The sequence below is a fragment of the Thunnus albacares genome, chromosome 21 (genome assembly GCF_914725855.1).
Source record: "Thunnus albacares chromosome 21, fThuAlb1.1, whole genome shotgun sequence".
Lineage (NCBI taxonomy): Eukaryota > Metazoa > Chordata > Actinopteri > Scombriformes > Scombridae > Thunnus > Thunnus albacares.
In genome coordinates this window covers 8323852-8350282 of record NC_058126.1, presented here as the reverse complement: position 1 = coordinate 8350282, position 26431 = coordinate 8323852, and the positions used below count along the sequence as shown (strand labels likewise).

General features: G+C 37.2%; 1 protein-coding gene across 2 annotated transcripts in view; it reads left to right on the top strand.

The window, feature by feature from the left end:
- Positions 1-9728: 9728 nt before the first annotated feature.
- The window catches only part of LOC122972743 (RNA-binding Raly-like protein), a 103599-nt gene continuing 86896 nt past the window's right edge, over positions 9729-26431 (top strand). Inside the window, exon 1 of one of the 2 annotated variants that reach the window (XM_044340057.1) lies at positions 9729-10097. The gene's annotated coding sequence lies outside the window, so the exon portion shown is untranslated. The remainder of the gene's footprint in view (positions 10098-26431) is intronic. The other variant, XM_044340056.1, reaches the window with a different exon arrangement.

The window sequence follows — 26431 nt, the reverse complement described above, 5'->3', positions numbered from 1 at the left end:
TATTATTATTATTATTATTATTATTATTATTATTGTACTTAAATGGTTCTCATTCTTCGTATGTTTGCACTAGCTAATAAAACAGATTCTGATTGAATGGACTATGTCATGCTTACATAAAACCACAGAAAATACACACAAAACCAAGAATCATAAAATACAAAAAATCTGCAGGGCTGTGTAAATAGTATCTTCTGCTTGAATGAGAACAGGTTGGTCTTTTCAGTCTTAACCCTAATCCTAACCCTAACTGAAGCACTTCAGGTCTTCCTCCAAGCCTGTAGAAATGCCCTAGATTTTCAGCAGTATTGTAATTTCTGAAGGTGACTCATATGGTCACTATTTCCATTAAAACAAACAAACAAAAAGCTTCATTTCATATATTGGGCCTTCAAAGTGCTCTCGAAAACTAGGCCTGGGATAGTTTGTGTCCATGAAATGAGAAAATTAAAACTTTGTCATAAAGCTCAACCAAATACATTGTTGGAAAGATCTCGACCTAGAGAGTAACATATGTCACTATAAAGATTCTACATGGCTCCTGCTTTGAAATACTGACCTTTGAACCTTGACCTCGGTGCATGTTTGAAGAATTGTAATTCATCAACAAAAGGGGGCTGCAGACCAACTGTTATAGAGAGCTCCTCTATTGTCATGTGAGTATAGTAAATAACTGTCAAATATGGGTAAAACATGGTTATTAAATTAGATATTTTAAATTAACTTAAACTCGTCAGTTTACTCTCAATTACAACTTTCAATTCTAGGAAAAACTACAATTCCCTAGAGCCGCACCATACAACTTGATACAAATCCGCACCACAGTTGTAGTTCCTCCAGTGCAAAGTAGAGTTGTAACTATGGTTGTAAAAAGATATCTACTGCATATTTCAAATATCTAGAACATCCAAACTAGTAATTGAACTGCATCCAGATGATCTATTTTAAGAAAAAGTAAAGATGTTGGTTTATTTCAGATATAACTCTATTTCTCAGAATCAAAGGAGAAATAATTAAAACTGCCTTAACATTAACCTATTGTATTGTTGAGTTATCAAGGACGCTTTTGTGTTTTTATGTTGAGAAATGTTAAAGATATCATTAAAAGAAAACCTTAACATGGTGACAGTGAGGAAAATGTTTCCAGGTGTCGGGTCCTCTGGTCAGCCAATCGCAAAGCTTCAAATTCTGGATTTTAAATTCAATTCATCCCCGGCGCACTCTAAAACCTACATTTATCAATAGAACATCATCCAAACAGTTTCATAAAATAACACAGATAACATAACAGCTTAGATAATTACACAACGCACAGACAGAAGAAGCTACATGGTTTCAGTGATGGCAGCATCCATAGCAACCACATTGGCAACGATAGAAAGCCTGAAATCTTCATAATAAATGACAATCTAATCATCATATATATTCACTGAATGACATTTCTTGCTAGAAATGTTATCAAAATGCATTTTAATGCCAAAACTGTCTTAATATATTGGATTTTCTACTGAGAATAAAAGGAATGTCAACCTTTTTTTTTTGTTGGTTAGTTTTGTTTTTGCAGACAAAAACTTGACAGTCACATGATGTGGACACAGGCCAATAGAAAAGAATAAGCCAAAAAATGTGGGCATCTCACAATTTTAGAGCCATTATTGTGAAACCAGTAAGTTTTAGCTATTATACATTTTGATGTGAAACTGGGTTGGAATGTAACATGACCTATATTTTTTCCCAGCTCCTTGTCACTGAACCTAATTGGAAGTGTAAACGCTTTTTAAGATGGCAGTGCAGCACGCTGTCAGTTAATCGCCAAACTGAAGTTTGGTGCACGTGTTTGTGTGTGCGTCTACATGTCTGGCTGGCCATTTGACTGTCTGTGTGTGTCTGACCCTTTAACCTGTCAATTCATACTTTTGTTTACCTCTCTTGACAAGACATCAAAATAACTATTACTTGGAGGGTGAAGGAAAAAACAGTGTGAGTGAATATAGAACGCCTGTAATTGGGTCGTATTTCACAGCCAGACAACGCAGAGGAGAGCGCCTTGGTTTGCATGAGAATTACAACAACTGTTGAATGTTATTTTGATGAGAACGATTCAGCCATTCAACTCCAGTACTTATATAGCAAGCAAGCAAATGAGTCAAACAGACAAACAACCAAATGCAGTTCACTGGGGCATAGGTAAAAAAAAATTCTGGGCCCATCTTAAGGAATATTAATCAGAGCCTGGGATTTCTGTGGTGGCCCTAGCGTCATAGCACTCATGAAGTTCTAATAGAAACGGTTATAATTCTTTGGCTGTACAGATAAATAGATTACTGAATGAGTCTTATTAAAGGAAAATTCTGGTAGTTTTCAACCTGGGTCTTATTCTCATAATTGCAGACATGCTGAATAATGGCTGGTAATCATTTCCACCCTCAACCTCCATTGTAGAGATTCAGACAAGGCAGAGCAGTGTGGGCCTCCTCAATCTTTTTCAAGCCTTAAATTTTACATCAATTATCTCAAACACTGATCTCTAAGTCTGACTGAAATAAACAAGGAAAGGAGATGGCTAACTAGCAGACAATCTATTAAGCTGCTTTAATATTACATATTGTGTTCCATTGCATGATTGTACCTCAACAGAGGTCAACAGATGTTACAAAAATGTCCTGAAATTATTTTCCTCCTTTTCTTCCAGTTGAAATTTGAGAGGTGAAACAGTCTTAGGTTTGTTGTATTTACACAGTTGGAATCATTCTCACACATCTAAATTTTCCAAATCTGTCATCAACAAGTCAGATGTGTGGCATATAGGATTTCTACCCAAGGCTAATTTGTGACCCCTGTCCCTGGTTGAGTTTTTCTACTTAAAGATACCAAAAATACATTAGTTAAATTGATCACATAATAAATAGTACAGTTTCCTCCACCATTTTATTTCGCTCCTTGCTTGTGTTCTCCGGTTCGAACAATATATGGTTGTCCATCAAAAGGAATTGACACACGATCATGCTACAATAGCTGATCAAGGGAACACTTGTTCTGTGTTCACTTTTGGTCGGGCTTGTCTTTTTATTTTTGTGGGATTTGCATCTCCCAAATCTCTACAAAGGAGGAGACGCTCAAGTTCAAAATTACTAGGCAGCACAGCCATAAATATGAAAATAGGATTAGGGTTGAAAAATATGGGAATTCCCCTTTAATCCAGATTATACACCAGTGCAGAACCACAATCATGACAAGAAATGTGCATTTTTTTTGTAGGTATAACAGGAAAGGTGCAAAAACATAGTATCTTGTTGTAATGAGAATACCATCCAGTTTATATGAGAAAAACAATCTAATTATAAAAAATTGAAATTGAAAGTGTTGCCACTTTCTTTCTACAGAAATAGTTGAACATGAGCATCCAGATGAACTAATCAAGTCTTTCTTTCCGAGCTAACATAGAATGAGACCATGCTCTCCCTTAGCAATATAATATTTAATGGGATTGTCATTAGTATGCGGATACTACAAAGGACTTTTCCTACTCTATCACAGAGAGAACCAAAGTGAAATTTGAGTGCTGCATTATTCTTTATGGGACACCATGTTCCGCTATCTTTGTTCGTCTGTCTAACCTTCAGCTGTGACATGTGAGATCCAGTGCTTGTGTCATGATAAAAGAATCTCATTATGACAAGAGGGTGTTCAAATTATAATAAGATACTGTGGTTTTATTTATTTATTTATATGTTCTGCAGCTCTGTGCCTGTACATTTATTTATACATTGAAATTGTACAGTAATTAAGCACCGTTTAAAGCCTGTACAGGGTTTAAATGAGATAAGTTGTCTTTTTGACTTTCACTGCAGATCAGGAAACGGTCATCAAAGTCGCAAACTGACAGATGTATCAGCAGACCTTTGAGAGTTACAATACATAAGCTCTTAAGTCATGAGTTATAATCTTTTCCTCAAGTCAGGTAAATAGAGGGAAGCCCTTTATGTGGAACTTGGCAGTAGTATTATTATATCAGGCTGATTAATAAAAATCTCAGGGGACATATTTTCAGTTCCAGATTTCTATTATATTATGCAAGCTGCAAGATAATTTCTATGTTACATTGAACTTGACATTCAGAAAGTCATACTTTATCTGTTTTGAGCATAATACGTTTGTTTTACCTGCAGTATGTCTGCCTGACTTTGCCCAAAGTACACTAAATTTTAGCTTGGCCTAATATCCGTGTTCTACAAGATGAAATTCAAATACCAGGCATATTTGTTATGAGTAAAGCATACTGTCAAAACACATGAGCTTCAAAATGCAGTGTTTTCTGTTTCTTCTCTGTTTTAGGTTTTCTCTTTTCCTTTAATGAGTAGGATAAAATGTCTTGAAAGAGGTTTTTTTTTTTTTTTTTCCATTGGTGTCTCAGTTGCCTTTGAAATTTTTTGCACTTGATGAACCCTGCTTTGTGCTTTATAGCAATGCAACCTAATAGCTGACACTGTAAAGGCCTGTTCACAACAGAAAGTGGCACAGAAAAACTCATGCTAGCATCTTTGTAAAAGAAGAAGCTTGGTGACATTGTGACTACTTGCAGGGTTAGTTAGTTAGTGAACTACTGGGCTGGTGAATTAATGGCTAACATTCTAGCCAGCTGGGATATGCTAATGCTAGTCAGTCACAAGCTTCTTTATATTCTCACTGTATTGTGCTGTATACTCCTCCCTTGCATTTTGTTCTCAGAATTGTACACCATTTCATTTTTATTGAAGAGGGTAAACAAGGTTTCGGGGGAAACTTGCTTACTTTCAGCTCGGTAGCAAACAGACAATAATTTCCAACAGTTATTCAACAGATGTATCTGTACCCTTGACCCTTCTGTTTGCAAACTCTCCTCTTTTGTGGAACAATTTATAACCCCACAGAGGAGGGATGAATAAAAGTGGACGGTGCAACAAACTACAGTAATGAGCTACCACAGCTCCCTCCCTTTGGGCTCACTGGCTCTTCATTCCCTCAAATGTCACCACCGTCAAGAAGGCTTTCTGTTGATCAATGGTGTGAATTTCCAGGTCGTAGCTCACCAGAGTTCAAATTGTCATGGAAAATTTCAGCTTTACTTTGCCCCCACTTGCATCCACCAATTGCATCAATTCCATTAGAATTTGTTGTTTTTTGGCACAAATTTTTGTCCAGGCCTTAAGGCTGGTAGAAACTATCAATCTTCTTGCTGATTATCTTGTTTACAATACTGAATCTCTTAAAATCTATACTGTATGTGATAAAATATGACACATAAAACCTTTTAGATAAATCAAAGAACTAGTTGTTTGTTTTTTAGTTAACTGAATTATAGCTACAGCACATCTTCAAACCTAAAGTGTTAGCGGTAAAATGGTCCAGAGTCTGTTGGTTTTCAGTATACATATTTATAAGACCTCCGAACATGAAGACTCTCTGCAGGGTGACTGCTGTTCATGTCAGTAAGCCCCCCACATGCTCCCAACAGGCTGCTGTGGGTCAGTCAGCTTGGACAGAGTGCAGGCATTGACAGGGACAAAGGATGGAATGAAAATGAAGGTGCCACAAAAACAGATGGGAGTCTGATACCTAAAATGCATTGGTTGACATTTTTCTAACTGACCCAGCCCACACAAGCACAACTCCAACCTCTGAAATATGCATAATGGCAAAAAAAAACCCATTCCTGCAATGATTCAAATAAAACCCATATTTCAATCCTGATATTAGCAAACAGAGGTAATGCAAAAAAGGCTTTCAAGTGTATTTTCATTTTTATTATTTGATATAATCCTTCCACCTCAAGCTCAGGATTTATAAATGTAACCCATTGATTGTAATGAGCATTAAATCCCCTTACAGTTATGTGTGCACACTCCATTTATTTTTGATTAAAATATCCAGCATGATTTCTGCAGTCTCCTTCACAAAATGGTAATTAAAGAATGCAAATCCTGTCATTGCATTAATAAAGAAAATTAATTCAGTCTATAGTTTGTTTTTTTTTTCGTTTTTTTTTTGTATTGCCACTGGATCCCGTGCACTCCTTCCACACATTGAAGTGGGCCTCAGTTGTGTAGGAGATGAGCATCATGTGACTAAATTATAGAAGGTTCATCCGATTTAACACAAAACATCACAGAAAAAAGAAAAGAAAAGGAAAAAGGGGACATTAGGTCATATTTTCTTAATGAAACAACATTTATTCTTTGCAGAGGGCATTTACTGAGAGGGGCATTGATGCTTTCTACTGTATATAACACCTTAGTATCATAAGACGTACCTGGATAACTGAATTGCAATGATAGTCATACATTTTAATAAGTTTTATTCTTTTCTTTTCTTCATTTCTGTCTTTTAAATTTATTCCAACCTATAAATAATGTGCAAACAAATATTGATTAATACACCTCGAGAAGAAAAACTCTGGATGTGTGGAAAAGCCCAAAAGCCCACATGTTTTGAGCTCTGCCTCTGATTGGATCTTTATGGCCAACGGCAATGTGTAGTTCTTGCATGGTGCTGTACTAATGAGGATTTCATACCAGGCAATGAATTATGATTCTGTTTAGCTTTATGTCTTATTTAATTTGTAAAACACTGAGATCCAGGTTCACACAGAAATTAATAGAAAATATGTATGTTCTTGTTGTTTATTTGGCTGTGTCAGTGCTGCTGGTGGCACAGAAAGAGCCCCACCATGTCAAAAGGTTGATATGATTGATATTTCTCATTTCAGATATTCATAAAGGGCGTTCCTTTAACCTAGCATGTCTCTTCCTGATGCACCAGCATGGCTGATAAACTACACAGACATGAAAGCTGTGTGTGTATCGCAGTAAACATGACAGCATCTCCTGTGTTTATGGTCACATATGTATAAATCATGTCGAGTGTGACGTAAATTATTTATTTTCCAGGTATATATCTCCCACAGCATGCATTAAAGGTTATGCAGCATTAAACTCCGAGAAAGGTTGATTAAAGAAAATGCCTATTTGTCAATAATAATGTCATGCATTAGTCAGAGTTTATTATAGGGTGTGGTATTGGATTACAAGGAATTATGCTGGCTGGGGTTTAATTGCATCATGTTCTTTGTCACCTCTACTCAGCCCATGTTTTGGCACCTATCTCTTTACTATCCAAGTCTTAAGTCAGACCTCTGCAGCTTTCTGAATAACCTTATTGACAGTGAGTTAGGTCATGAACACCCCCAGGCATTTATAATTACAGTCCAACATGTCTTGCACAGCAACGCTCTGACCGTCAAATTTAGTTTATAGGCACAGGGACCAATGTGCTATGACACTGTTGACATATCACACCAAATGAGATACAGTAGAAAAAAACAATGATGTACAATATGTTGCCAAAGTGACTCTGGTGGTTAAATGAAAGAAGAGGTAAACACACTCAGTGATAAAGGTGCTAGATTTTGCTTCAAGGAAACTTGGATCACTGTTCTTGGACAGCCAATGTATTTTTTAGAGACTGTAAAGCATTTTACATTGTGCCTCCCCAAAGGCTTGGATGTGATCTGAAAAGAAAATTAAATTAGACAGTGCTTAAGGTGGAAACAGTGCACCAACCATGGTTATGATGAATGAATGGTGACAGTTGTCTCCAGCACTGTGTGTTACATGAACTTGTATGAATTTTGTCTGACAACTGCAGTCAGACGCTAATGCATCAATAACACATTATTACTTTCCTGTCTGGCGCAATCAGCAATAACCTATGTTTCTCAGGTGTATTTATTTAACAAATGAGCGTAGGTTTTGCAGAAAATCACGTAGGCACCATGAATCCAAAATGCCATTAAAAAGCTCCCACATAGAATCACCTCTTTGGGTTCTGGACCAAAATGAAAAAAAGGAAAAGAAATAACAAAAACAGCAGGCTCCATCCATGATGCCTGAGCAGTAAGTGTTTAGACACATTGACAACCCAGTTTCAGCACCATGGACAGTGCTGGACAACATAAAGAGTATGATAGTGTTGTTTGTTGTTGTTCTAAATTATGCTATGCTCCCTTAGCTTCAGCACCATGGACAGGGCTCTGGATGATGTTAATTGTATGACACTGATGATTGTTTGCTTTAAATCATACAATTCATCAGCTTCAGCACCATGGACAGGGCTAGGTGATGTTAATTGTATGACACTGTTGATTGCTTGCTTTAAATCATACAATTCATCAGCTTCAGCACCATGGACAGGGCTAGGTGATGTTAGTTATGTGACACTGTTAATAGTTTACTTTAATTCATGCAACAAGCCCTCCGTTTCAGCACCACAGACAGGGCTATAGTTGATTTTAAATGAATGATAGCGTTGATAGTTTGCTTTAAATCCTGCTCCATGGACAGAGCTGGGTGATGTTAATTGTATGATTCTTTTGATAGTTTGCTTTAAATCATGTGACAAGCCCTCAGTTTCAGCACCTTGGACAGGGATAGGTGATGCTAAGAATATGACTGTGTCCAAAATTGTTTACTATTCACTACATAGTCTCCTTTATAGTGTGTATGCCATTTTGTAGTGTTGACAAGATATATTGTGAGAATTTGTGAGAATTATTATAGGCTACCCTATGTTGCAGACTCAAAATGTCCCACAGTACTGCATAAAAACTTGTGTACAATCTATGTTCAGTAACCAAGAGCTAGCTACCATCATACAAATTTAAATAAATGCCAGATGAAAGGAATAACCAGTAGTTGTTTTTGCTATTTTGCACATTACATATTCCTTTACATAGAATCCTCTGTCCAGTGGGAATAAGTGAACAATCTGACACAGCCTATTATACTGATGTTTGGTCTAAATTATGCTACAGTCCCTAATGTTCAGCACCATGGACAGAGCTGGGTGATGTAAAAGTATGATTGTTTGTTTAGCGCCATAGACAGTGGAAATATTACTCCCCTTGCCCTCCCTCTGTTTCAGCACCATGGACAGGGCTGGGTCTTGTTGAGAATATGTCTGTATCTGAAACCATTCACTATTCACTATTAAATTCCACTTCATAGTTCGCTCAGCAAGTTTTAGTGCTATCCAAATGTCAAGTGAGAATTATTAAAACCTATTTAACAGACTCAAACTACTCAAACATAATACCGCCTGCAAAATAGCATCATGCAGTGTGCAGACAGAATTAAATGTAAATTGAAATGGAAGCCATATTAAAGAAAAGTCTCTGAACGTTGTTTTATTCATTCATCTGACACATTATACTGTACAGTCCTCTACATAGAAATCTCTTTGTAGCGAGTAGTAAATAAGTGAATGATTTTACACATAATACAATACTGGTCTAAATGATGGTTTATTCCCTAAGATTCAGCAGCACGAACAGGGCTGGGTGTTGTTAATATGACAGCTCTGTTTGTTTGTTCTAAATTGTTCTTTACTCCCTCAGTTTTAGAGCATTAGACAGAGGTGAAACCATGGTTTGTCTTCAGCGCTCTGCACTGCCTCGGTTTCAGCACCATGGGCAGAGCAGGGTGATGCTAAGACTATGATACTGTTGCTTATTATTTGTCCTACCCCCCCTACATTTCAGCACTATGGACAGGGCTGCGTGATATTACGAGTATGATACCGTTTTTTTTGTTTTTCCTAAATGGGCCTCATGTACGTACATACGTTGATCAACCCCAGTATAATAACCCACCCGTATGTCTCTTGATTTCTCGTTAGGAGCAGAAACCTGCACTGCATGCTTCCTCTGAGCGAAATGAAAGCATGTCTGGATCCCGCCGCGGCGATGACACCGAGTGAGCTCTGCATCTTTAAAACAGAAAAAAAAAAAAAAAGCAAAAGAGAAACACACAAGCAGCTCAGTCATAACTGTGGGATGATAAGGACTACCTCTTTTTACTTTTGGAGAGAGCCAAGCCGTTAGGAGAGCATTCAGGATCAGCTGTTCAACACTGGTCTCTCATTGCTGGAAGCCGGGGCTGAATCAGTCACATGACAGAACTGGAGGCAGAGATCTAGAGAAAAGGCACAGCATTTCGGCTTGCACCGCCATACTGTATTTTGAGCCATATCACATTTTTATTGCAACATTTTACTCCCGCTCGGTGAGTACATTTCCAATGGCTTTTTTTTGTAAGCATTTTTTGTCTTTTTAATTGCCCCCTTTTTTATTTTTCCTCCTTTTGCTGGTGTTTGAATTGAGCATTGACATGGTGGTTTTGAGCGTTTTTCACATCCAGGCTTCAAGTTTTTAGCATGCAGTTATTCTGATCGAGAGTCCCAAGAGGGTAAACGGGTGCGTTATCGGTCTTGAGAAAGCCTTTACTTGCTTGCAGTTTTGTTTCGAGGGTCGAAACCAAGCAGCTTTTGTCAGTATTGAGATTTTTGAAACATTTATTGGTGGTTTTGAAACATTTTTATTTTTTTGTTTCTGTCGACTTTTGCTGTTGCTATGCTTTGGTTTGCATTTTGCAGTGTTGTTTGTTGCCTTCGAGTTTTGTGATTTTCATGTCTCGGTGAAGACCACCGGTCAGACCCTTGCTTTTACTTTGTTCCTCTTTTCTTTATAAGAAGGAGTCATTTTTAAAGCCCGATGACGTTTTAACGTGATACTTTTCTTGCAGCTGAGCTCACAGGTTTGTTGTTTTTGTGTTTCTCTCTTTTTTTCGATTTCATTATACTTTTGCTGGTGTCAGTGTCAAGTATTTTTGGATGTTATCATTTTTTTGAATAGATGATGCTGGGTGGACAAAGGGAGTTTTGATTCTTGGGGGAGTTCAATGCGTTTTTGTTTTCTGTATCAACGAGGATGAACAGACATTTTCCCTTTTGCAGGTATATAATATGAGTGGATGAGTGACACGTTTCTGTATTTACAATAAAGAATAAGGTGACAGAAATATGCACCTGTGGCTGACGTGTTATTTTATAAGGCTGGCCAAATTGTTCCTTAGAGATGGCATTCTTTATCAATGTTATCTGAAGGTTACCTGATCTGATCGATTTGACCGTAATGCTTCATTAAAAAAAAAACAAAAAAAAAAAACAAGAGATGTGATCAACAATTCAAGAACAAGGATTGGAAATCACACGCATTTGATCACAGTGTTTTCTTTGTTTTGAGTTCTTCCTTACCAACAACCAAGCCGTCGCAGCTGAGGAATAAATGTAAGTAGCTACATTCAGGTCCGGAAGGATGCACTGTAACGACTGCAATGATCTTCCACAGATAAAGTACATCCAAACTCTATCCATATATTGACTTGGAGGGGCAGGGAAAGAAAAAAAAAAACAATTTCGGCTTCTTTGCTGCAGCAGGCGTCTCTGCAGTATGCCACCAAGTCAGTAGTTGGGAAAATAATTAGGATAACCTCAGTTTGCACTACAGAGATGTCATAAGCAAATTACTGTGCTACACTTAAGTGCCCTCCTTATTGCTGGACAAACTCAAATCGGCTTTTGTAGGCCTAGATTCATAAATACTCTTGGATTTGTCAAATCTGATTTTGTAGGAAATGAATAGAGCTACTGACAGGACTGAAAGAGGACTTAGAGTGAATTAATCCTTCAAGAGGCAGGTTTAACTTCAGATTATTGGGTGATCTGCAGGAAATGCAAACATGAGTAAATAGATATCATCCCGTCTTAGAGAAGGGCATTGTCTGCAGTTAGTTACTGAACTGACTTTCCAGTGTTTTCTGGTTTTGTAAGCTATTTTGCTGAGTGTTATCTTCTTTGACTTGATCATTTTGAGCCACTGTAACATTGCTGTGTGTCCATGGCAGCGTGCAGAGGAAACTTCCTGAGTAAAGTCTTGGAGAGGATGAGTCCCTACTCAAAAAGTACTGGAGCTAAACTGAAGTCAACAAATCTTATTTTGGACCGATCTAAATTATTTCTCTGTAAGCCAAAGTGCTGGTTTTAGTTTTTACTCACCATTGTGAGAAATAAGTTAAGCTCATACACGAGATCTCATCAATTTGCTTCATTTGGATCCATATGCATTCAGTTTAACAGAACACAGGTTTTGTCAGTATAATATTGTAGGCCTATAAAATGTATGAGACTGGACCATTAAATCTGAGTATAGACTGTTAAGTCTCAGTGTCATTAAACAGGCTGCCATAGTGGATCATAATCATAAAGTGGTGACATGGAATGTTAATAAACATTGAATGCAAAAGTGGTTAGGTAAATTTCCATTTTTAATAAGGCAAACATATTAGAGCAATCGATTAACAATGTTTTATTCGGTACTGGAAAGCTGTTATCTTGTATTGATTTCCCTGTCTACTGTTAAATCCATGTAGGTCATAAAGTAGATGTAGATAAAGAGCTACAGCAAAGATTTTAATGGAACTGCAAAACTGTCAGGAATGCATACTGTGCCTTATAGTCTGAATGTTCAGTATATGGGTGTATTGCAGGTCCCCTTAGTAACAGAGCTGTCATTAAATTCCCACATTTAAACCAGAGTATTGGTGCGAAGTTGCCACTGTGTCTTGTATATATAAAAAGTGCCTTCACACAGCTGTTAAAAGAGCATCTCACAATCTGTCACTGATTTGATTTGATTAAATTTGATTCTTCATCAAAGTTTTACAAATCTAAAACATAACTCAACTGATTCAGTGATTAAATACATCAAATGACATCATCCCAGAGTGTCTAGATGATATTTTCAGCAACTTCTTCAAGGCACTTTCTTCCTGTTTTAACTCTGCTGAGGGTACAGCTAACAAACAACCAGCTTTTATAGCATGTAAACAGTAGTCTTGTAAGGTTTCAGTGACATACCTGCAGTTCACATAGGTTCAAACATTTAAAACAGATGCATTCATTGGATTTCAAACCTCGAATCATTGCATCACCACACATGGACATTTCCTCACGTCCCTAGTTGAGAGGTGTTTCTGCCACGCCACCACAGTACGAGCTCCTGGACATCTCTCCTGCTAAGCATTATGATAGCTTCTATTACGTCCTGCGGTGTTGTGTCTCCCCTCCAGGCAGGTTTCCTGTTATCTGGGCCGAGCCAGACCTGCTCAGGAGACTTGCGGAGAAATATGATAGCTCATGTGTGGCTATACCTCTGCTACCATGAATAAAACATCTCGCCAGAGCAAGTTGTGTACACTAAGCATGTGCTTAACTATAGGACGTGTGAGTTTTGCATGCATGCTTGTTAATCTGAGTGTAACTGTTTATGCAGTGAGGGAGTGCTTTGACTAGCATTTGTATCTATTCTATTAAAACAGCAGTTTAGTTTTCAGCATGACAGAGTTGGACAAATTGAAACATAATTAACATGCGACGTATTGCATCTTTTATATGCATTTTGTGTAATTATTACAGAATGTTGGATTCAGTAGCACAGTATGAACACTGTAAGCAACATAGATACATGTTACAAGCACAGATGTATCCTCTGTTGTATATTGTTCGTAAGACAAAGTTTTGGTACAAATGCATTGTATACTTAACCAAAATGTGAACTAAAGAAGATGAGGAATATGTAGAAAAGAATATATGTCAAGATGACTGTTTTTACAGTTAATGTTCTGGGGCAAATTTTAAATATCGTTTTCCTCAACCACTTTAAAATGTTGAAAGGGAGTCTGAAACAAGTGCTCAGAAGCAGCAGAGGAGCTTCACTCAGTTTATTGGCCCTTTTGTTCCATGAAAGCACACAAGTAGTTGATTTTGTGTGTGTGTGTGTGTGTGTGTGTGTGTGTATAAAAGGCCCTTTTATGAGCTAACATCAGCTGAATGTACGGTAGCTACAAAGTCAATCTAAACTTTACACTTTCAGATTTATCAGCATACATCTCATTTAATCCATTACTTAACCTCAACTCAACTCTTAATATCCATCATCCATATCAATCTAGGAAATAGTAAATTATAATGAAATTAGTTATATTACTTTACATAATACTGGTAGTGTACCAACAATCACATTTGTTAAATACTTTGTTAATGCATTATTAATGCACTATACCTAAAATGATGTTTAGCTTCTTTGACTGAGAGCTGATACTCAGGCCTACTGATTAGTAATGTTGTATTTACATCTATATTACAAAGAGCACTGTGTTTTACTGCATTATCTTTGGTTGATGTTCAATTCTGTGTCTTTTAGGAGACTATCAACTATAGATAAAATAGAGATTAAATGTTTTTGTGGGTAGGTATTTCAACCCAGAGTAGTACCTGCAGGCAACAGAGAGGTAAAATCAGCAGCTTAAAAGTTCACAAATCTCTGTTTGCTGCTCTAAAGCTTAATTGCTGTAAGCACACAGTATTAATTGAAGCAACTCAAATGAGCTAAAGATTTTTTTTTTTATCAACCCAGAGTTTCTTTCATCTGTATTTTTGGAAGCTGGACGGTCAAAGTTTAGAGAGATTATAAAGGTAAAAATCAAACTGAAACTGTTAAAAGAACTAAACTAAAATCATGTTTTACTCTCTTAATGAGGCATTCTTTTCCTGCTCCACTCCTTTTAACAGATAAACAGCTTACATTTTCCACGACTCATCCTACTGAAACGAGTGTTAAGTACTTTACTGTCCTTTTCTGAGCTGTTAATTTGATAAGTGAGGGGATCTCACACTTCATATTCTGGGCAATTAAACCCATATCTGGAGAATAGGGTCAGGCTGAATGACTTTCCATTGTCTATTATGGGAACCATTTGAGTTACAGTGCATCACTTAAATGAGCCTTCTGCTCTGACACACTGAGACCTGAGTGTGTTTTCAGAAATTTAGATCAAAGTTTCCTTTTAGTTATTTCATTTCATTAACATTTGCTCTTTAGTGTGTCTTTCTTTGCGACTTGCACAGGTGTTAATAGAGACATCTAGAGAAGTTAGAAAGCAGTGACTTTTAACTAACACAGTAAATGAATATTCTTTTACAGTATTTAACCTTTGATTAAAAATCTAGTAAACAAAACAAGAGTAAGAGTGAGAGTTCCATGTGTTGGGTGTGAAAGGGTAACTTACAACTGTATCAATGCAATTTAGAAATAGCCAATTAAACAGCAATCGCTTTATTTGTCCTTATTCACAGGGGAACTACTTTTTCTAGCTTTAGAAGGAAATAAAAGTCGTCGGATAAGCATCTGCTAAAAAAGTACATCCTAAAGTCAAAAAGGCAGATGGATCCAAATGTATGCAACATCACTTTTATGCCAGTTCGTTACAGAAAGAAAGTAAGAAGAGTTCATGCTGTTTCACTACTTTATCAGCTCAGTGCTCAGATATCGATCCAGCCAACCTGATTGCTTCCAGGCCACATCTGTTTCAGGTCGAGTTAACATATTCAATACAATTTTCTAATCACGCTGTTCATCAAATTACATTCAGTAGCAGCATCACATGGGATCAAAACATTCCAAATTAGTTTTCAGATTACATATAGATTCTGTTTTGTTTGTCCCTGAAACCTATGTGTATTGTTTTTCATTGTAGACGAGAGTAAATCATTATTAATTCACATCATGGCATTTTCTGCAGCAGCATCTTCCCTTCAACCCCCTCTATTATTAAACTGTAATTTTAGAAAATGGTGAGACTCACTGTGGGTGCACAAGCTTGTTTCATCACATTTAACTTTTTGGCATATTAAAACGTGTTTTTCACATCCGTCTGCTGAGCTTCATCATTAAAGTTTAACCCTCAGGCAGGAAGATGACCGTACTAAAGATGACTTGCCAGTCTCCGCTCTTTTCTGGAAATAATGGAAAGTCTCTGCTCGAATAGGTGCACATATATAACACATGTGTATATACATATATATGGAAATGTGGCTGAACTGTTGTTGCAGAATGTTTCAGTGTTGCTCCATAAAACATCATGAATATTATACAGCGTACATGTACATAAACATCTCACACAAACATGCATTAGTGGGGAGAGAATAGCAGAATTTAACAGAGGCAGTCGAAGCTTTTTCAGTATTTGACTTTGAAAAAAAAAACTATTCAATAGTAATATTTTCCTTTCTTTATTATTGATTTATTATTTTATTATTTATTTAATCCCTGTGACAGAAAAACATCATCATTGTTACCTAATACCACTTCAGATAGGTTTATGAAAATGTTTTCAAGGTCTCTGAAGTGCCAAGAAGAGCTTTCATTCAATACATATATCTTCTTTCTTCATGGTACTAACCATTCAGGATAAAGCATTGTAGAAACATGAGTAATGCCACATGTGAAGCCAAGCTGATCAACTATTTAGAATAGAAAATAGTTTTATTTACTTCCATCAGGGTGAGAAATTGTCTTAAACTCACTAAAACATAAATTAGGGACCGAAACATTCACAGCAGATCAAATAGAAAACAAAGGGCACTGCGTGATACAAAAAGCAGTGTTAAAAGATAGGTAATACAGGTTTTTAGAGTTTAAATGCTGATTGCATTTCGAATTAAATAATTAAAAATATTCTTGGTTGCCAGAGGCAACCTATAAGGCATGCTTAATTAATTAACATTAACATTATAATGCAAAAACCAGTACTGGCAATTTGGAACTGGCTATGGCATGAAAATAATAAGCGTGTATGGGAAACATTTAATTGGGAGATCATTTTTGTTTGCTATTAGATAAGTAGTTGAGCATTCCTCATGGCAATAACGGCATGGGACTTTTATTATACTTAAATTATTGGCAAGAGACACTGTCAGAACTCAGTGTCTTCAGTGCGGAGACACGTGTTCAGACAAACAAAGACGACAACTTGATCTGTGCTTCACGGGCACATATCTGATATGTCGGAGTGGCTGTGTGATGTTCGCTGAGTCCAGGAGAGAAAAGTAAACAAACAAACCCGAAATAAAAAGAGGCAGAGGAGCTGTGTGAGGCCTTCCAGAGCAGGTGGCAGAGCCCTCCAGATGCTGCAGAGAAGCAGCGAAGCAGATAATGTCCTGCCTAGATTACCTCAGGGACACGATTACAGTGGAGCGTCCTCATCTGGGTCAGCTCCAAGCTGGTTCTGCAGGGATCAGCTGTTCTCACTGTCGTCCTGCTTGCCTCAGCTGTCTCTCACCTGCTCTAGACCAGCCGTGGATGCATCAACACGCCGAGATCCACGGTCTCAAAAGACATGATACCTGCCGTATAGTGACAGCCATAACTGCAAAAGTTTTATTTAAATCTGCATAAAGAAACTTTTTTTTTTCTTAAAACAGCCAGAAAGAGGAGTCAGAGGTTTAAAAACTTTGATGTTTACATCCAGAAAAAAGAGTCACATCATGTCAGCACACAAACTAATGATTACCAGCCTGGACAGCCTGTGATCATTTTATACAAAAGATGCCAAAGGAGAAAAGTAAAATGTTTCATGTTGGTTTGCTTTGACTGGACAGGCTGCTCACATTCTCCTGCTGTTAAGGAGACAGTTTAGACTTCATATTAAGTTTAAATTAGTCTTTTTCTATGACAGAACCTGACACCAAACCTTAATTTACTTACAGAATTCAAACTAAAGAGGTGGGATGGTTCCCTTTACTGCAGCACAATATATTAAGGTGATTTAGACTGATAAGTCAGGTGTATTTACACTACACTCTCGCCTAGGGCTTAAATTTAATAAGAGCTTACTGTGGCTTCAAAAAAGTACTCAAATCCCTTAACCTTTTGCAGGCATAATTATGTTATATATTAAACTACAAGTGGATTAAAATAGCCATTTTTGGAAATTCATTCTACAAACAATAACCTATTATGATTAATTAAGCAAAGGACTAGAAAAATGTCATCTCTCATTTGCATTGGTGTCCCGACTATTTACTTTGGCACTTGAAATTGAATTCCAGTGCATTCTGTTTGGTTTAAGTATTAAAAGTTCTCCTTGTCAGTGTAATTCAGTGTAAAGAAAAAGATATATAATACACAAAGATTGATGCAATACTGCAGTATTATCTACAGAGGAAGATGTACACGGAGAGAAGCAGTGAAAGAATTGTGAACTGTGCAAAAAAAAGGGCTGCAAATTCACATGAGGAAGATGTTTATATTTTGTGTATCAGTGATAGAGAAAGGTTATATACTTAGAAATATCACAAATAGATATTGCAAGGAAATGTACCCTGAAACAGAGAAAATGAGAGATATTTCAACACAGAGGCATCTTGACTCACATACTCATGAGGATCATGACCTCAATTTTCAGTGTCTGCCACTAGGAAAGCACAGGTGCACTCAAGGAGAGACGGCTAGCTACCTGTAGCTATAGCTAGCTATTGAGTTTGTGTACCCCTGGGGGCAAAAACATGTCCACCGAGCAAACCTTTTATGTTTCTCTCAACAAACGGTTCACTCAAGGATAGCGAGGGACTGTTGGTGATGGCAAAAATGCATTCCCCTCCACATTCAAACTTTGATTGAGCTTGACAGGGAATCCTTAACTGACTACAGCATATGGACAGACTTGGGGTTTTTTCATTCAGAGAGGCTCACATAGTCATTTAAATGTTGTCCTTCCTCCTTGTGTTGTTTTGTTCAGCAGAACTTTTACTAACTAGGAGGAGCAAATTGAGTTTAATGCAGGAATTTGCTATTTCCCCTCTTACATTTTATCACCATCTTCTCATCTCTTGGTTTATCAGTATGTGATGCAAAGTGAGCCCAACCCATATGTGATAATCCCCCTTGTGTGTTTGTGTGCGTGCAATTACGCATCCTGAACAGGATTGCACACAAACCAGACTGAGATTAAGAATGGCAAATGCCTGTCTGATTACACTCAGGCTACAAACGCCCTCTGAGCTAAATCTGAGTAAAAAAAAAAAAAAAAAAAGACAAAAACATCTGTCTCGCTAAAATGTTGCTCTGCTCACCAATGTGTTCATGGGTAAAAAAAGAACTCCCATCATTTAATTCCCCACTTAGCCTCGAAAAGCAATCTTCTCCTGAAACATTAATAGCTTGTTGACATCTTGCAGTGAGCCACAGTCTATCAGGTGGCGTGTGTAAATAAGGCTTCATTCTTCACATTGATTTTTTTCTCCAGGTTTTGACATCAGAGGAAATCAAGGAGCTCATTGCTGTGTGTACTCTCAGATACCAGCAGCTATTACAGCCTTTACTTCTGTTTCCATCCCTTTCTCTAACAAATATCTTGGGCCTGCACTCATCACTCTGCAAAGACATGCTTTAGACCTTTTTTATTGTAAATATTAAAAAAAAAATCTTCAATCTATAATATTGAACCTGTATCAATCAAGTAGCATTATTGAGGGATATTGATTTTACTTACTTATAATTCCTTCGCTTCTTTATGGTAATCTTTTCCTCTGGATTTATGTTTACAGAGAGAGAGAATAGCACATTTAAAACACAGTTAAGAGTTTTCAGTTTGAATCTACATATCCTATAAACCAGTGATTCCCAACCTTTTTGACCCTTGTGACCCCTCAAAGCAAATCATTGTCTATTTGTGACTCATCATCACCAATCTTTGGACCCCAGAATGTGATTTTCCTCCTGTTCTACCTGACTCAAGTTAGAAGCCTGAATCGGTTAAATTGCACAATCAAGGATTAGAGGAATATCTTGAATGAATTTCTGTTTCCTATCTTCTTCACTGTCTCATGAGGTGTCTGGCCTCCATGTTGGAAACCAATGCTACAAGCCTTATTAGCAGGGCCGGATATAGCTGCTAAGGGGTCGCAGGGCAGAAATTAGCTGTGGGCCTCCATTCAGCCCCCCATGCTCCACAAATTAATTTAGTTATAAATTGATTAAATGCCAATTTATTTACAATTATTTGCCATGTAAGCAAAACTATAATCTCTCAAACTTAAACTATAGACATTAAAACTAGATATTGACACAAGACAAGGCTGCAAGATTAGCAAAACCGGTGGAGTTATCTTTCCATTTGAGTTTTTATTAATAATTCATTTAAAATAATTGCCTTGGGGACCCTAAACATCTGGGGCTATGGGGCATTTGACCACTTTGTCCAGTTGGTAATCCAGCCTTGTCTATCTGCACGTTCACAAACTTTGGGGGCAAGTTAATCAACAGTTCGACATATTGGTAAATACACTTATTCACTTTCTTGTCGATAGTTAGATGAGAAGATTGATACTATTATAATATTTGTTGGTTAAATATACTGCAAGGCTACATCCAGGAGCCATTCATCTTAGCTTAGCATAAAGACTGGAAATAGGGAAACAGCTAGCCTGGCTCTCTCAAAAGGCTAAGATCAACCAGCACCTCTGAAGATCACTAATTAACACATGATATTGTGTTTCTTTAATCTGTGACAAAAACAAAAACAGCTCATTTTTAGTTTTATGGGGGGTTCTGTGCTGGACTATTTCTTGGCCAATGCAATGACTTTGTGCTTAGCTTAGCTAACAGCTGCTGGATGTGGCCTTATACTTAACTTACAAATATGGGAGTCCTATTGATGTGCTCATTTAACTCTCTTCAAGAAAACAAATACGTGTATTTCCCACAATATTGAACTATTCCATTTAGAGCATGTTTCTCCCAGTGGGGGAGGAACAGCTTACTGTGCTGCAACTCCTAAACATATGAGTCATTTGAGGTCATTTCAGTTGTTTGAAAATCTTTCAAAAAAAAAAAAAATCCTGTTAAACAAATGAAACTGTATTGCAAAAGACAACTTGAGCAGATATTTTAACATGTATGAATACTAGATGACTAAAAGTTTCATTAAATAACTAAATAACTAAAATAGAAGAAAGATTCTAAATTTATATCATTTTATTTTATTTCTTTTTCTGTTCGTTTTTCCACAGCCATGGGGAACTAACTGCAAGGAAAATCCATTTCTGTCATTTTTTTGACAAGTCAGTGGTTGACAGTGAATATATTTGTCAGGGGTAGATGTAAAGTCGTTGTAAGCCACGGGAGCTCGACAGCTCTGTAATGCAAGTAGAGCCACAGTTTCTGCATGTGGTGAAACATCCATAAGAGTTGAATGAACTAGGACATCTGCTTGGGACTCTTCTTATTATACTATACTCTAAAAGACACCTGTCATTGACATCATCAGGGAATACAAACATAATTAAGTAATCAAGCAGACACATTACATATGTAAATGACATTAATTGCAGACATGGGTTTGAAATATTCATTCAAATTAGTCACATCATTTAGGCAGGGATCTCTTCCCAGGGAGTGTAATCATTGAACTAATTAGGTCAGTCAATGCAAGTTGAAACAATTTAAAAAGCAATTCCAGCTCCCAATTAAGAGAATGGAAGTAATATTGGATGTAAATGTGTGAAGCAATAGTAGTAGGATAGAAATGCTTGTTGAGAGAAGAAAAATCAACACACGACCACAAAGTGACAGACTCATACTGAAAGAAATGTCACCGTAAAACTGGAACCTTAGCTTTTATTATTTTTCAAGAGTTATGGGTCAGAAATGTGTGTTTGCCAAGCTGACAGTCTGTAAGGATTTTGGCGGTATCTCAGGAACACTATTCACCGCTGTAGTGTTGAATACTGTTAGATGAAAGCCAAACAGTCTTCCACCTTTTCTGATACAAAACCACTTAGGAGAGTTCATAACCAGCTAGAGAGCGCATACCTCGTTCAGACACACACAGAACAAATAGACCCGATGCACTCAGCTAACTGTCTGGTTCAACAGGTACAGGTGCAGAGTCACAGTTTGACATTATGATCACATTTTTTTTTTTTTTGGCCAAATCTGAAGCAAAACAGTAATGAAGACACGACATATACAGTATATTGCATTGTCAATCATGAACACAGTAGCTCAGAGTTTCTGAAACCTTAAAAATGTTGATTCAAATAAAATTACAGACCAACAGGGTTTCTAAATAAGAATAAAGGCAAACAGTTATCAGTGGAGTTATAAAAACTACAAATTGGATATGAACAGATACTGCACTCATAACTGCATGTGAATTTTTGCTGTCATATTTGTCCATATACCAGTTATATCTCAGTTAAAGTGAAACACACAGACATTAGGATTTATGTGGTTCATTGGGGATAAATATTCATAAATCTGTTCAGAAATAATAGAAAAAAATATCTCAGAATCAGTTTTTTTTTCTTCAGTATCAAAGCAATTCAGGTTGTCTCTACAATAGTAACCAAAGCAGCATGACTTTCCATGATGTGCAAAAACAGGCTAAATATAAGGAAGTGTACATAGTTTTACGTTCAGTATTCAGGCATTTGGGTTCATCCCCAAATCCTTAATAACTTTTCACCACTTTTCACCAGATTTGTAGTGCAGTACATGCAGGATCAAGTTTGACTGTTGTACCGGTGTTATTTTTACTTCATGGTACCACATTGAAGCCTGACATCTTGAGCAACTTTACAGCAGACAGGAAACTGTCGAGATGATGTTAAGAACTTTCTCAAAAGTGCAAAATGCCCGAGAGATTTTCAGTTTTTTGTCAACAGCTTTCTCCTTTTTTTTTTATCACTGACACTACAGCCCCACTTAGCCCACCAGTTTCTTAAGAAAAATCATGCAATATGGTCGAACGCTATTCTGATCCTCTTTCTGCTACTCATTTCCACCAAGACCATAAACGGCTGTACAGTTTTAGACTTAGTTTGGAATTACTCTAACTAGTTCATGTTTTATTATTTGATTCATTTAGGCACATGGTTAAAACACAATGTTATTTTGTATATTTTATTGGTAGAAAAATTTATATGTATGAGTAGAAATGGCAGTAGAAAACAATTTAACACAGAAAATGAATGAATGAATGATTAATCTAATAACTTCAGGTATAGGACTCTGGTCAAGTGTGATATAAATCCAAACAGAGATACAAATTCAGATATTTTTGTGACATAAACAAATACACATAATACAAACTTTCCGGTCTGACTGCATAATTTTGCATTTTTTGCAAAATGTTGCGCGGCTACATCACTCTGAGCAAATCTACAGCAAGTACACTGATGAGATGATGTGATGAGACTTGCCCTCATTGGACTCCTGCCCTTTATATCTTCACCTTTTTCATCCTCTTTCTCATTCTCCTCCATTCCCTCGACGACGCCCCGCTCTCCATCCTAAAAGATCTCACCAGAAGCCTGGAGAAAGACAGATGCTTTGTCCATTCATTCAGTAATTACATTCTACTGCCAGGTCTTTGCAGGCTGATTATTTAGCTGTCTGTCTCCTTCTCTTTATCTATTGGCAAGCCACTTCTTCTGTGTTAGCTCTGATTCGGGCGCTCAGGACAGCGGCACATTCACAGATAAGACTCAAATCCAGAAACATCATCCTGACTGCGTTAAACAATGGAGAGAGTTGAGAGTGATTGACCTGCCAGATTTAGGTTTATTTTAATTCTCATTCATGGAAATTAGCAGGAGGAAAAATAATAATTGCTTTATCAAAAATGACAAACAAATCTAAGTGGCTTAACTGCTTTGGATGTAATGAATTTATTGAAGCAATACAATATGGGGAGAATCTAAACAGTAACATATGGTAGGTGGTTTGTGTAGAACTAAAGCAATTAATCAATGTATATTGCCTATACAGTCACAGTACAAAATGTTTACTGTGGCTTGGCATCTTGATTCAGAGAAAACATGAAGTAAGTTCTCAGCAAAATGGGAACAAATTTCTCTGGGCTTTATTTTTCGCCTTGCTCTGGTTTTTTTCTTTTTTCCTTTGCCTTTTATCAGAGAGTCGCCAGCTGTTATTGCAGATCCATTTCTATGAAAGCACACAAGAAACTGCCTATAGTCTCCTCCGTTTCTGCCTGTCCCACTCACTCGCTCCCTGGCTCCAGCTGTCTCATCTAAGCTGATTTTCCATCCTTTTCTGTGGAGGAGTCAGTGTTGCCACTCTTTGATTTTGACACACAGATCTGCCAACATCAGCCCTCAGTGGCACAAAGGAGAGCGGTGAGGTGCTACAGTAGGTGTCGAAGAGGTTGAAAGTGGCTCGAGACGCTATTAAAGCGAGGTGTAGCAGCGGGAGTTAATGGCAGAAAAGGAAAAAGTTGAAGGTGATGCTGCTTTGATTCACAAATTGCTCAGATCTATGTTTAAAGAACACATGGTGTAATTAGTGGGAGTCTATTATGCTTCTGAAATCTGTTTTACTCTTTTATGCAAATTTTACCAAAGAAGGCATGGGTATTAAACATCCAATTGCCCAAGCAATAACCACCAAACAGCTGCACTATACTCTTTCAGACAGCAAGTGCATTAACCTGTCTTGTTACTGCTGTGGGAATAATGAGAAGCACTGTGGGCACACCAGCATGAAGATGGAAACTCCACATGCATATTAGGAAAAAGAAATAGGAAAGGCAAAAAATATATATATTTTTTTTTTCCCAGGCTTAATGTGTTGCCATAGTTTTATTGTTACCCTCACTTCTCTAATAAGTTCTGGCTCACACGTGTCCTTGTTCAGCCACTCCGCATAAAGTGCACAAGTGGGAGGAAGTAGAGAAGGTCACCTTAATAATATTTGTCCTGACTACAACCTCTCAGGGCAAAAATACTTCAACCACACTGAGGGAGTTGTTTCAATCAATTTCAATTCGGAGGCACTACAGGACATCAGCAAGCTGGCAGCTGACGGAGGGCCGTTGCTTATTCTTTGGATAAGAAGCAGAAAGTGTGACTGTGAAGATGGCACAGTAGTTCTTTACGACGTGTTTGGACAATATTCTTGTTTGCTCAAAGTGAAAGCATATCTTACGGAAGGAGACTGTCCTCCCAAGAAAAATGACACAATAGATTGTGATGTCAGTCGCCCAAAAAACAACCTATTTGAGTGACAGATGCAGAAGCAGCGGGACAGTTCAGATGATGTATATTATGTCAACTATTTCTTCATTTAGAGGCAGAGGGGTGGATGCAGATAGCAACCTAACAGACTACTTTGCCACAGGAGGCAGCTGTTTGTTTCCCATGTCCAACAGCAAGTGTCACGCTTCCAACTGCAAGTCGAGGCAATTTTTTCTTAAAAACATAACTATGATTGTCTCCTAACCTTAACCCTGTGGTTATTATTGTAGCCATAACGACAAAGGTCGCCTAACTTTAAGGAAACAGTAACTTTAACCCACATCACATGTTTCTCTAACCTTAACAAAGTGATCATTTTAATCTAAATTATGATCTCCCCCTAAATCAAACCAAGTGGTTTCGTGCCTAAACCTAACCAGACCTTAACCACAGAGTTGTCACATCATAAAACATCTTTATTTTTTAACAGTTATCCTTAAAGGTTTTGGAAAGCACAAACAAATGATGTTGTCCTGCCGATTACTGCCGATAGGGGCTCCAGGTTAGAAAATGCTCCTATGTATCATTCTGGAGTCACATGGTCAGGTCGTTAAATTTGGAGAACTTGTTGTACCAAAGAGACACTGTTCGTCTTGCAGAGCTCATTTAAAAGTGAGTCTTGATAGACAATATATGTGATGAATGTATCTATATCAGCTATTTAGATACTTCTTGTGTCAAAATGACCTACTTCAAGTAACATAATAGGAGTGCTATATTGCAGCTTGGTCCCCTCCTGGAGCCTTAACTCTGTCTGAAGCTGCTTGTCTACAGACGATGATGATAAGAAATGTTTAAAACACAATTTACTGGATATAAGTTCCAGAAAGAAAAACCCTGATATTTTATAATAAAGGAGGGAAAAAACTGTTTTCTCTTGCTGCCACAGGACTGCAGTGATGTGAAAAAAAAAATCTTTTGTGACCAATGCCATTATGCTTGAGTCATAAAAATCAGCTCAGAGGCCCTTAAATGTAGGCTGGAGAGTACATTGAAGGAATAATTCAGATCAGCTGGAGGGTAATTACATTTCCTGAGTGGTGTGTGGATACTAAATAGACACTTATTTATAAGGTCAGGGTTTATATCCAAGAACTGGGTCCTGCCTTCCAAATATCTAGAGCTGAAACTTTCCAGCCTCAAACATTACAATAGAATGAAGTAAACATGCATTTTTGGACTTTTGCACTACAAAACTTTAAAATGGATAATGTTGAAAATTAAAATAACTAGATAAGAGAGAAATGTATTGCCAAAATATGAAAATACTACCAGAAATATACAGTATATATATATAATTTAGTGTAGTATAATATAATTTTGGTTTATGTATATTTAAGTCTGGTAGAAGAATAGTTTTTCTATAGAGAAGATGACCTGGACCTCCTTAAACTATGTGCCATGCTGCACTAGTATTATACTTGCACCAAAGGATTTGGGACTTTGCTGAGGTCACAAGTTACCTCAATTTAACTTCCGTTTAACTTCCGTTAACTTCCTTTCCCATCAGTAAATTTTGACCAGAAGCCATGGTCAAGTATTGATATGTTTTTATCATTTGCTTTATTTAATATTTTACTCATTCAGTTAAAGGTAGAGTCAGTCATTCTGGAGAAAGATTATT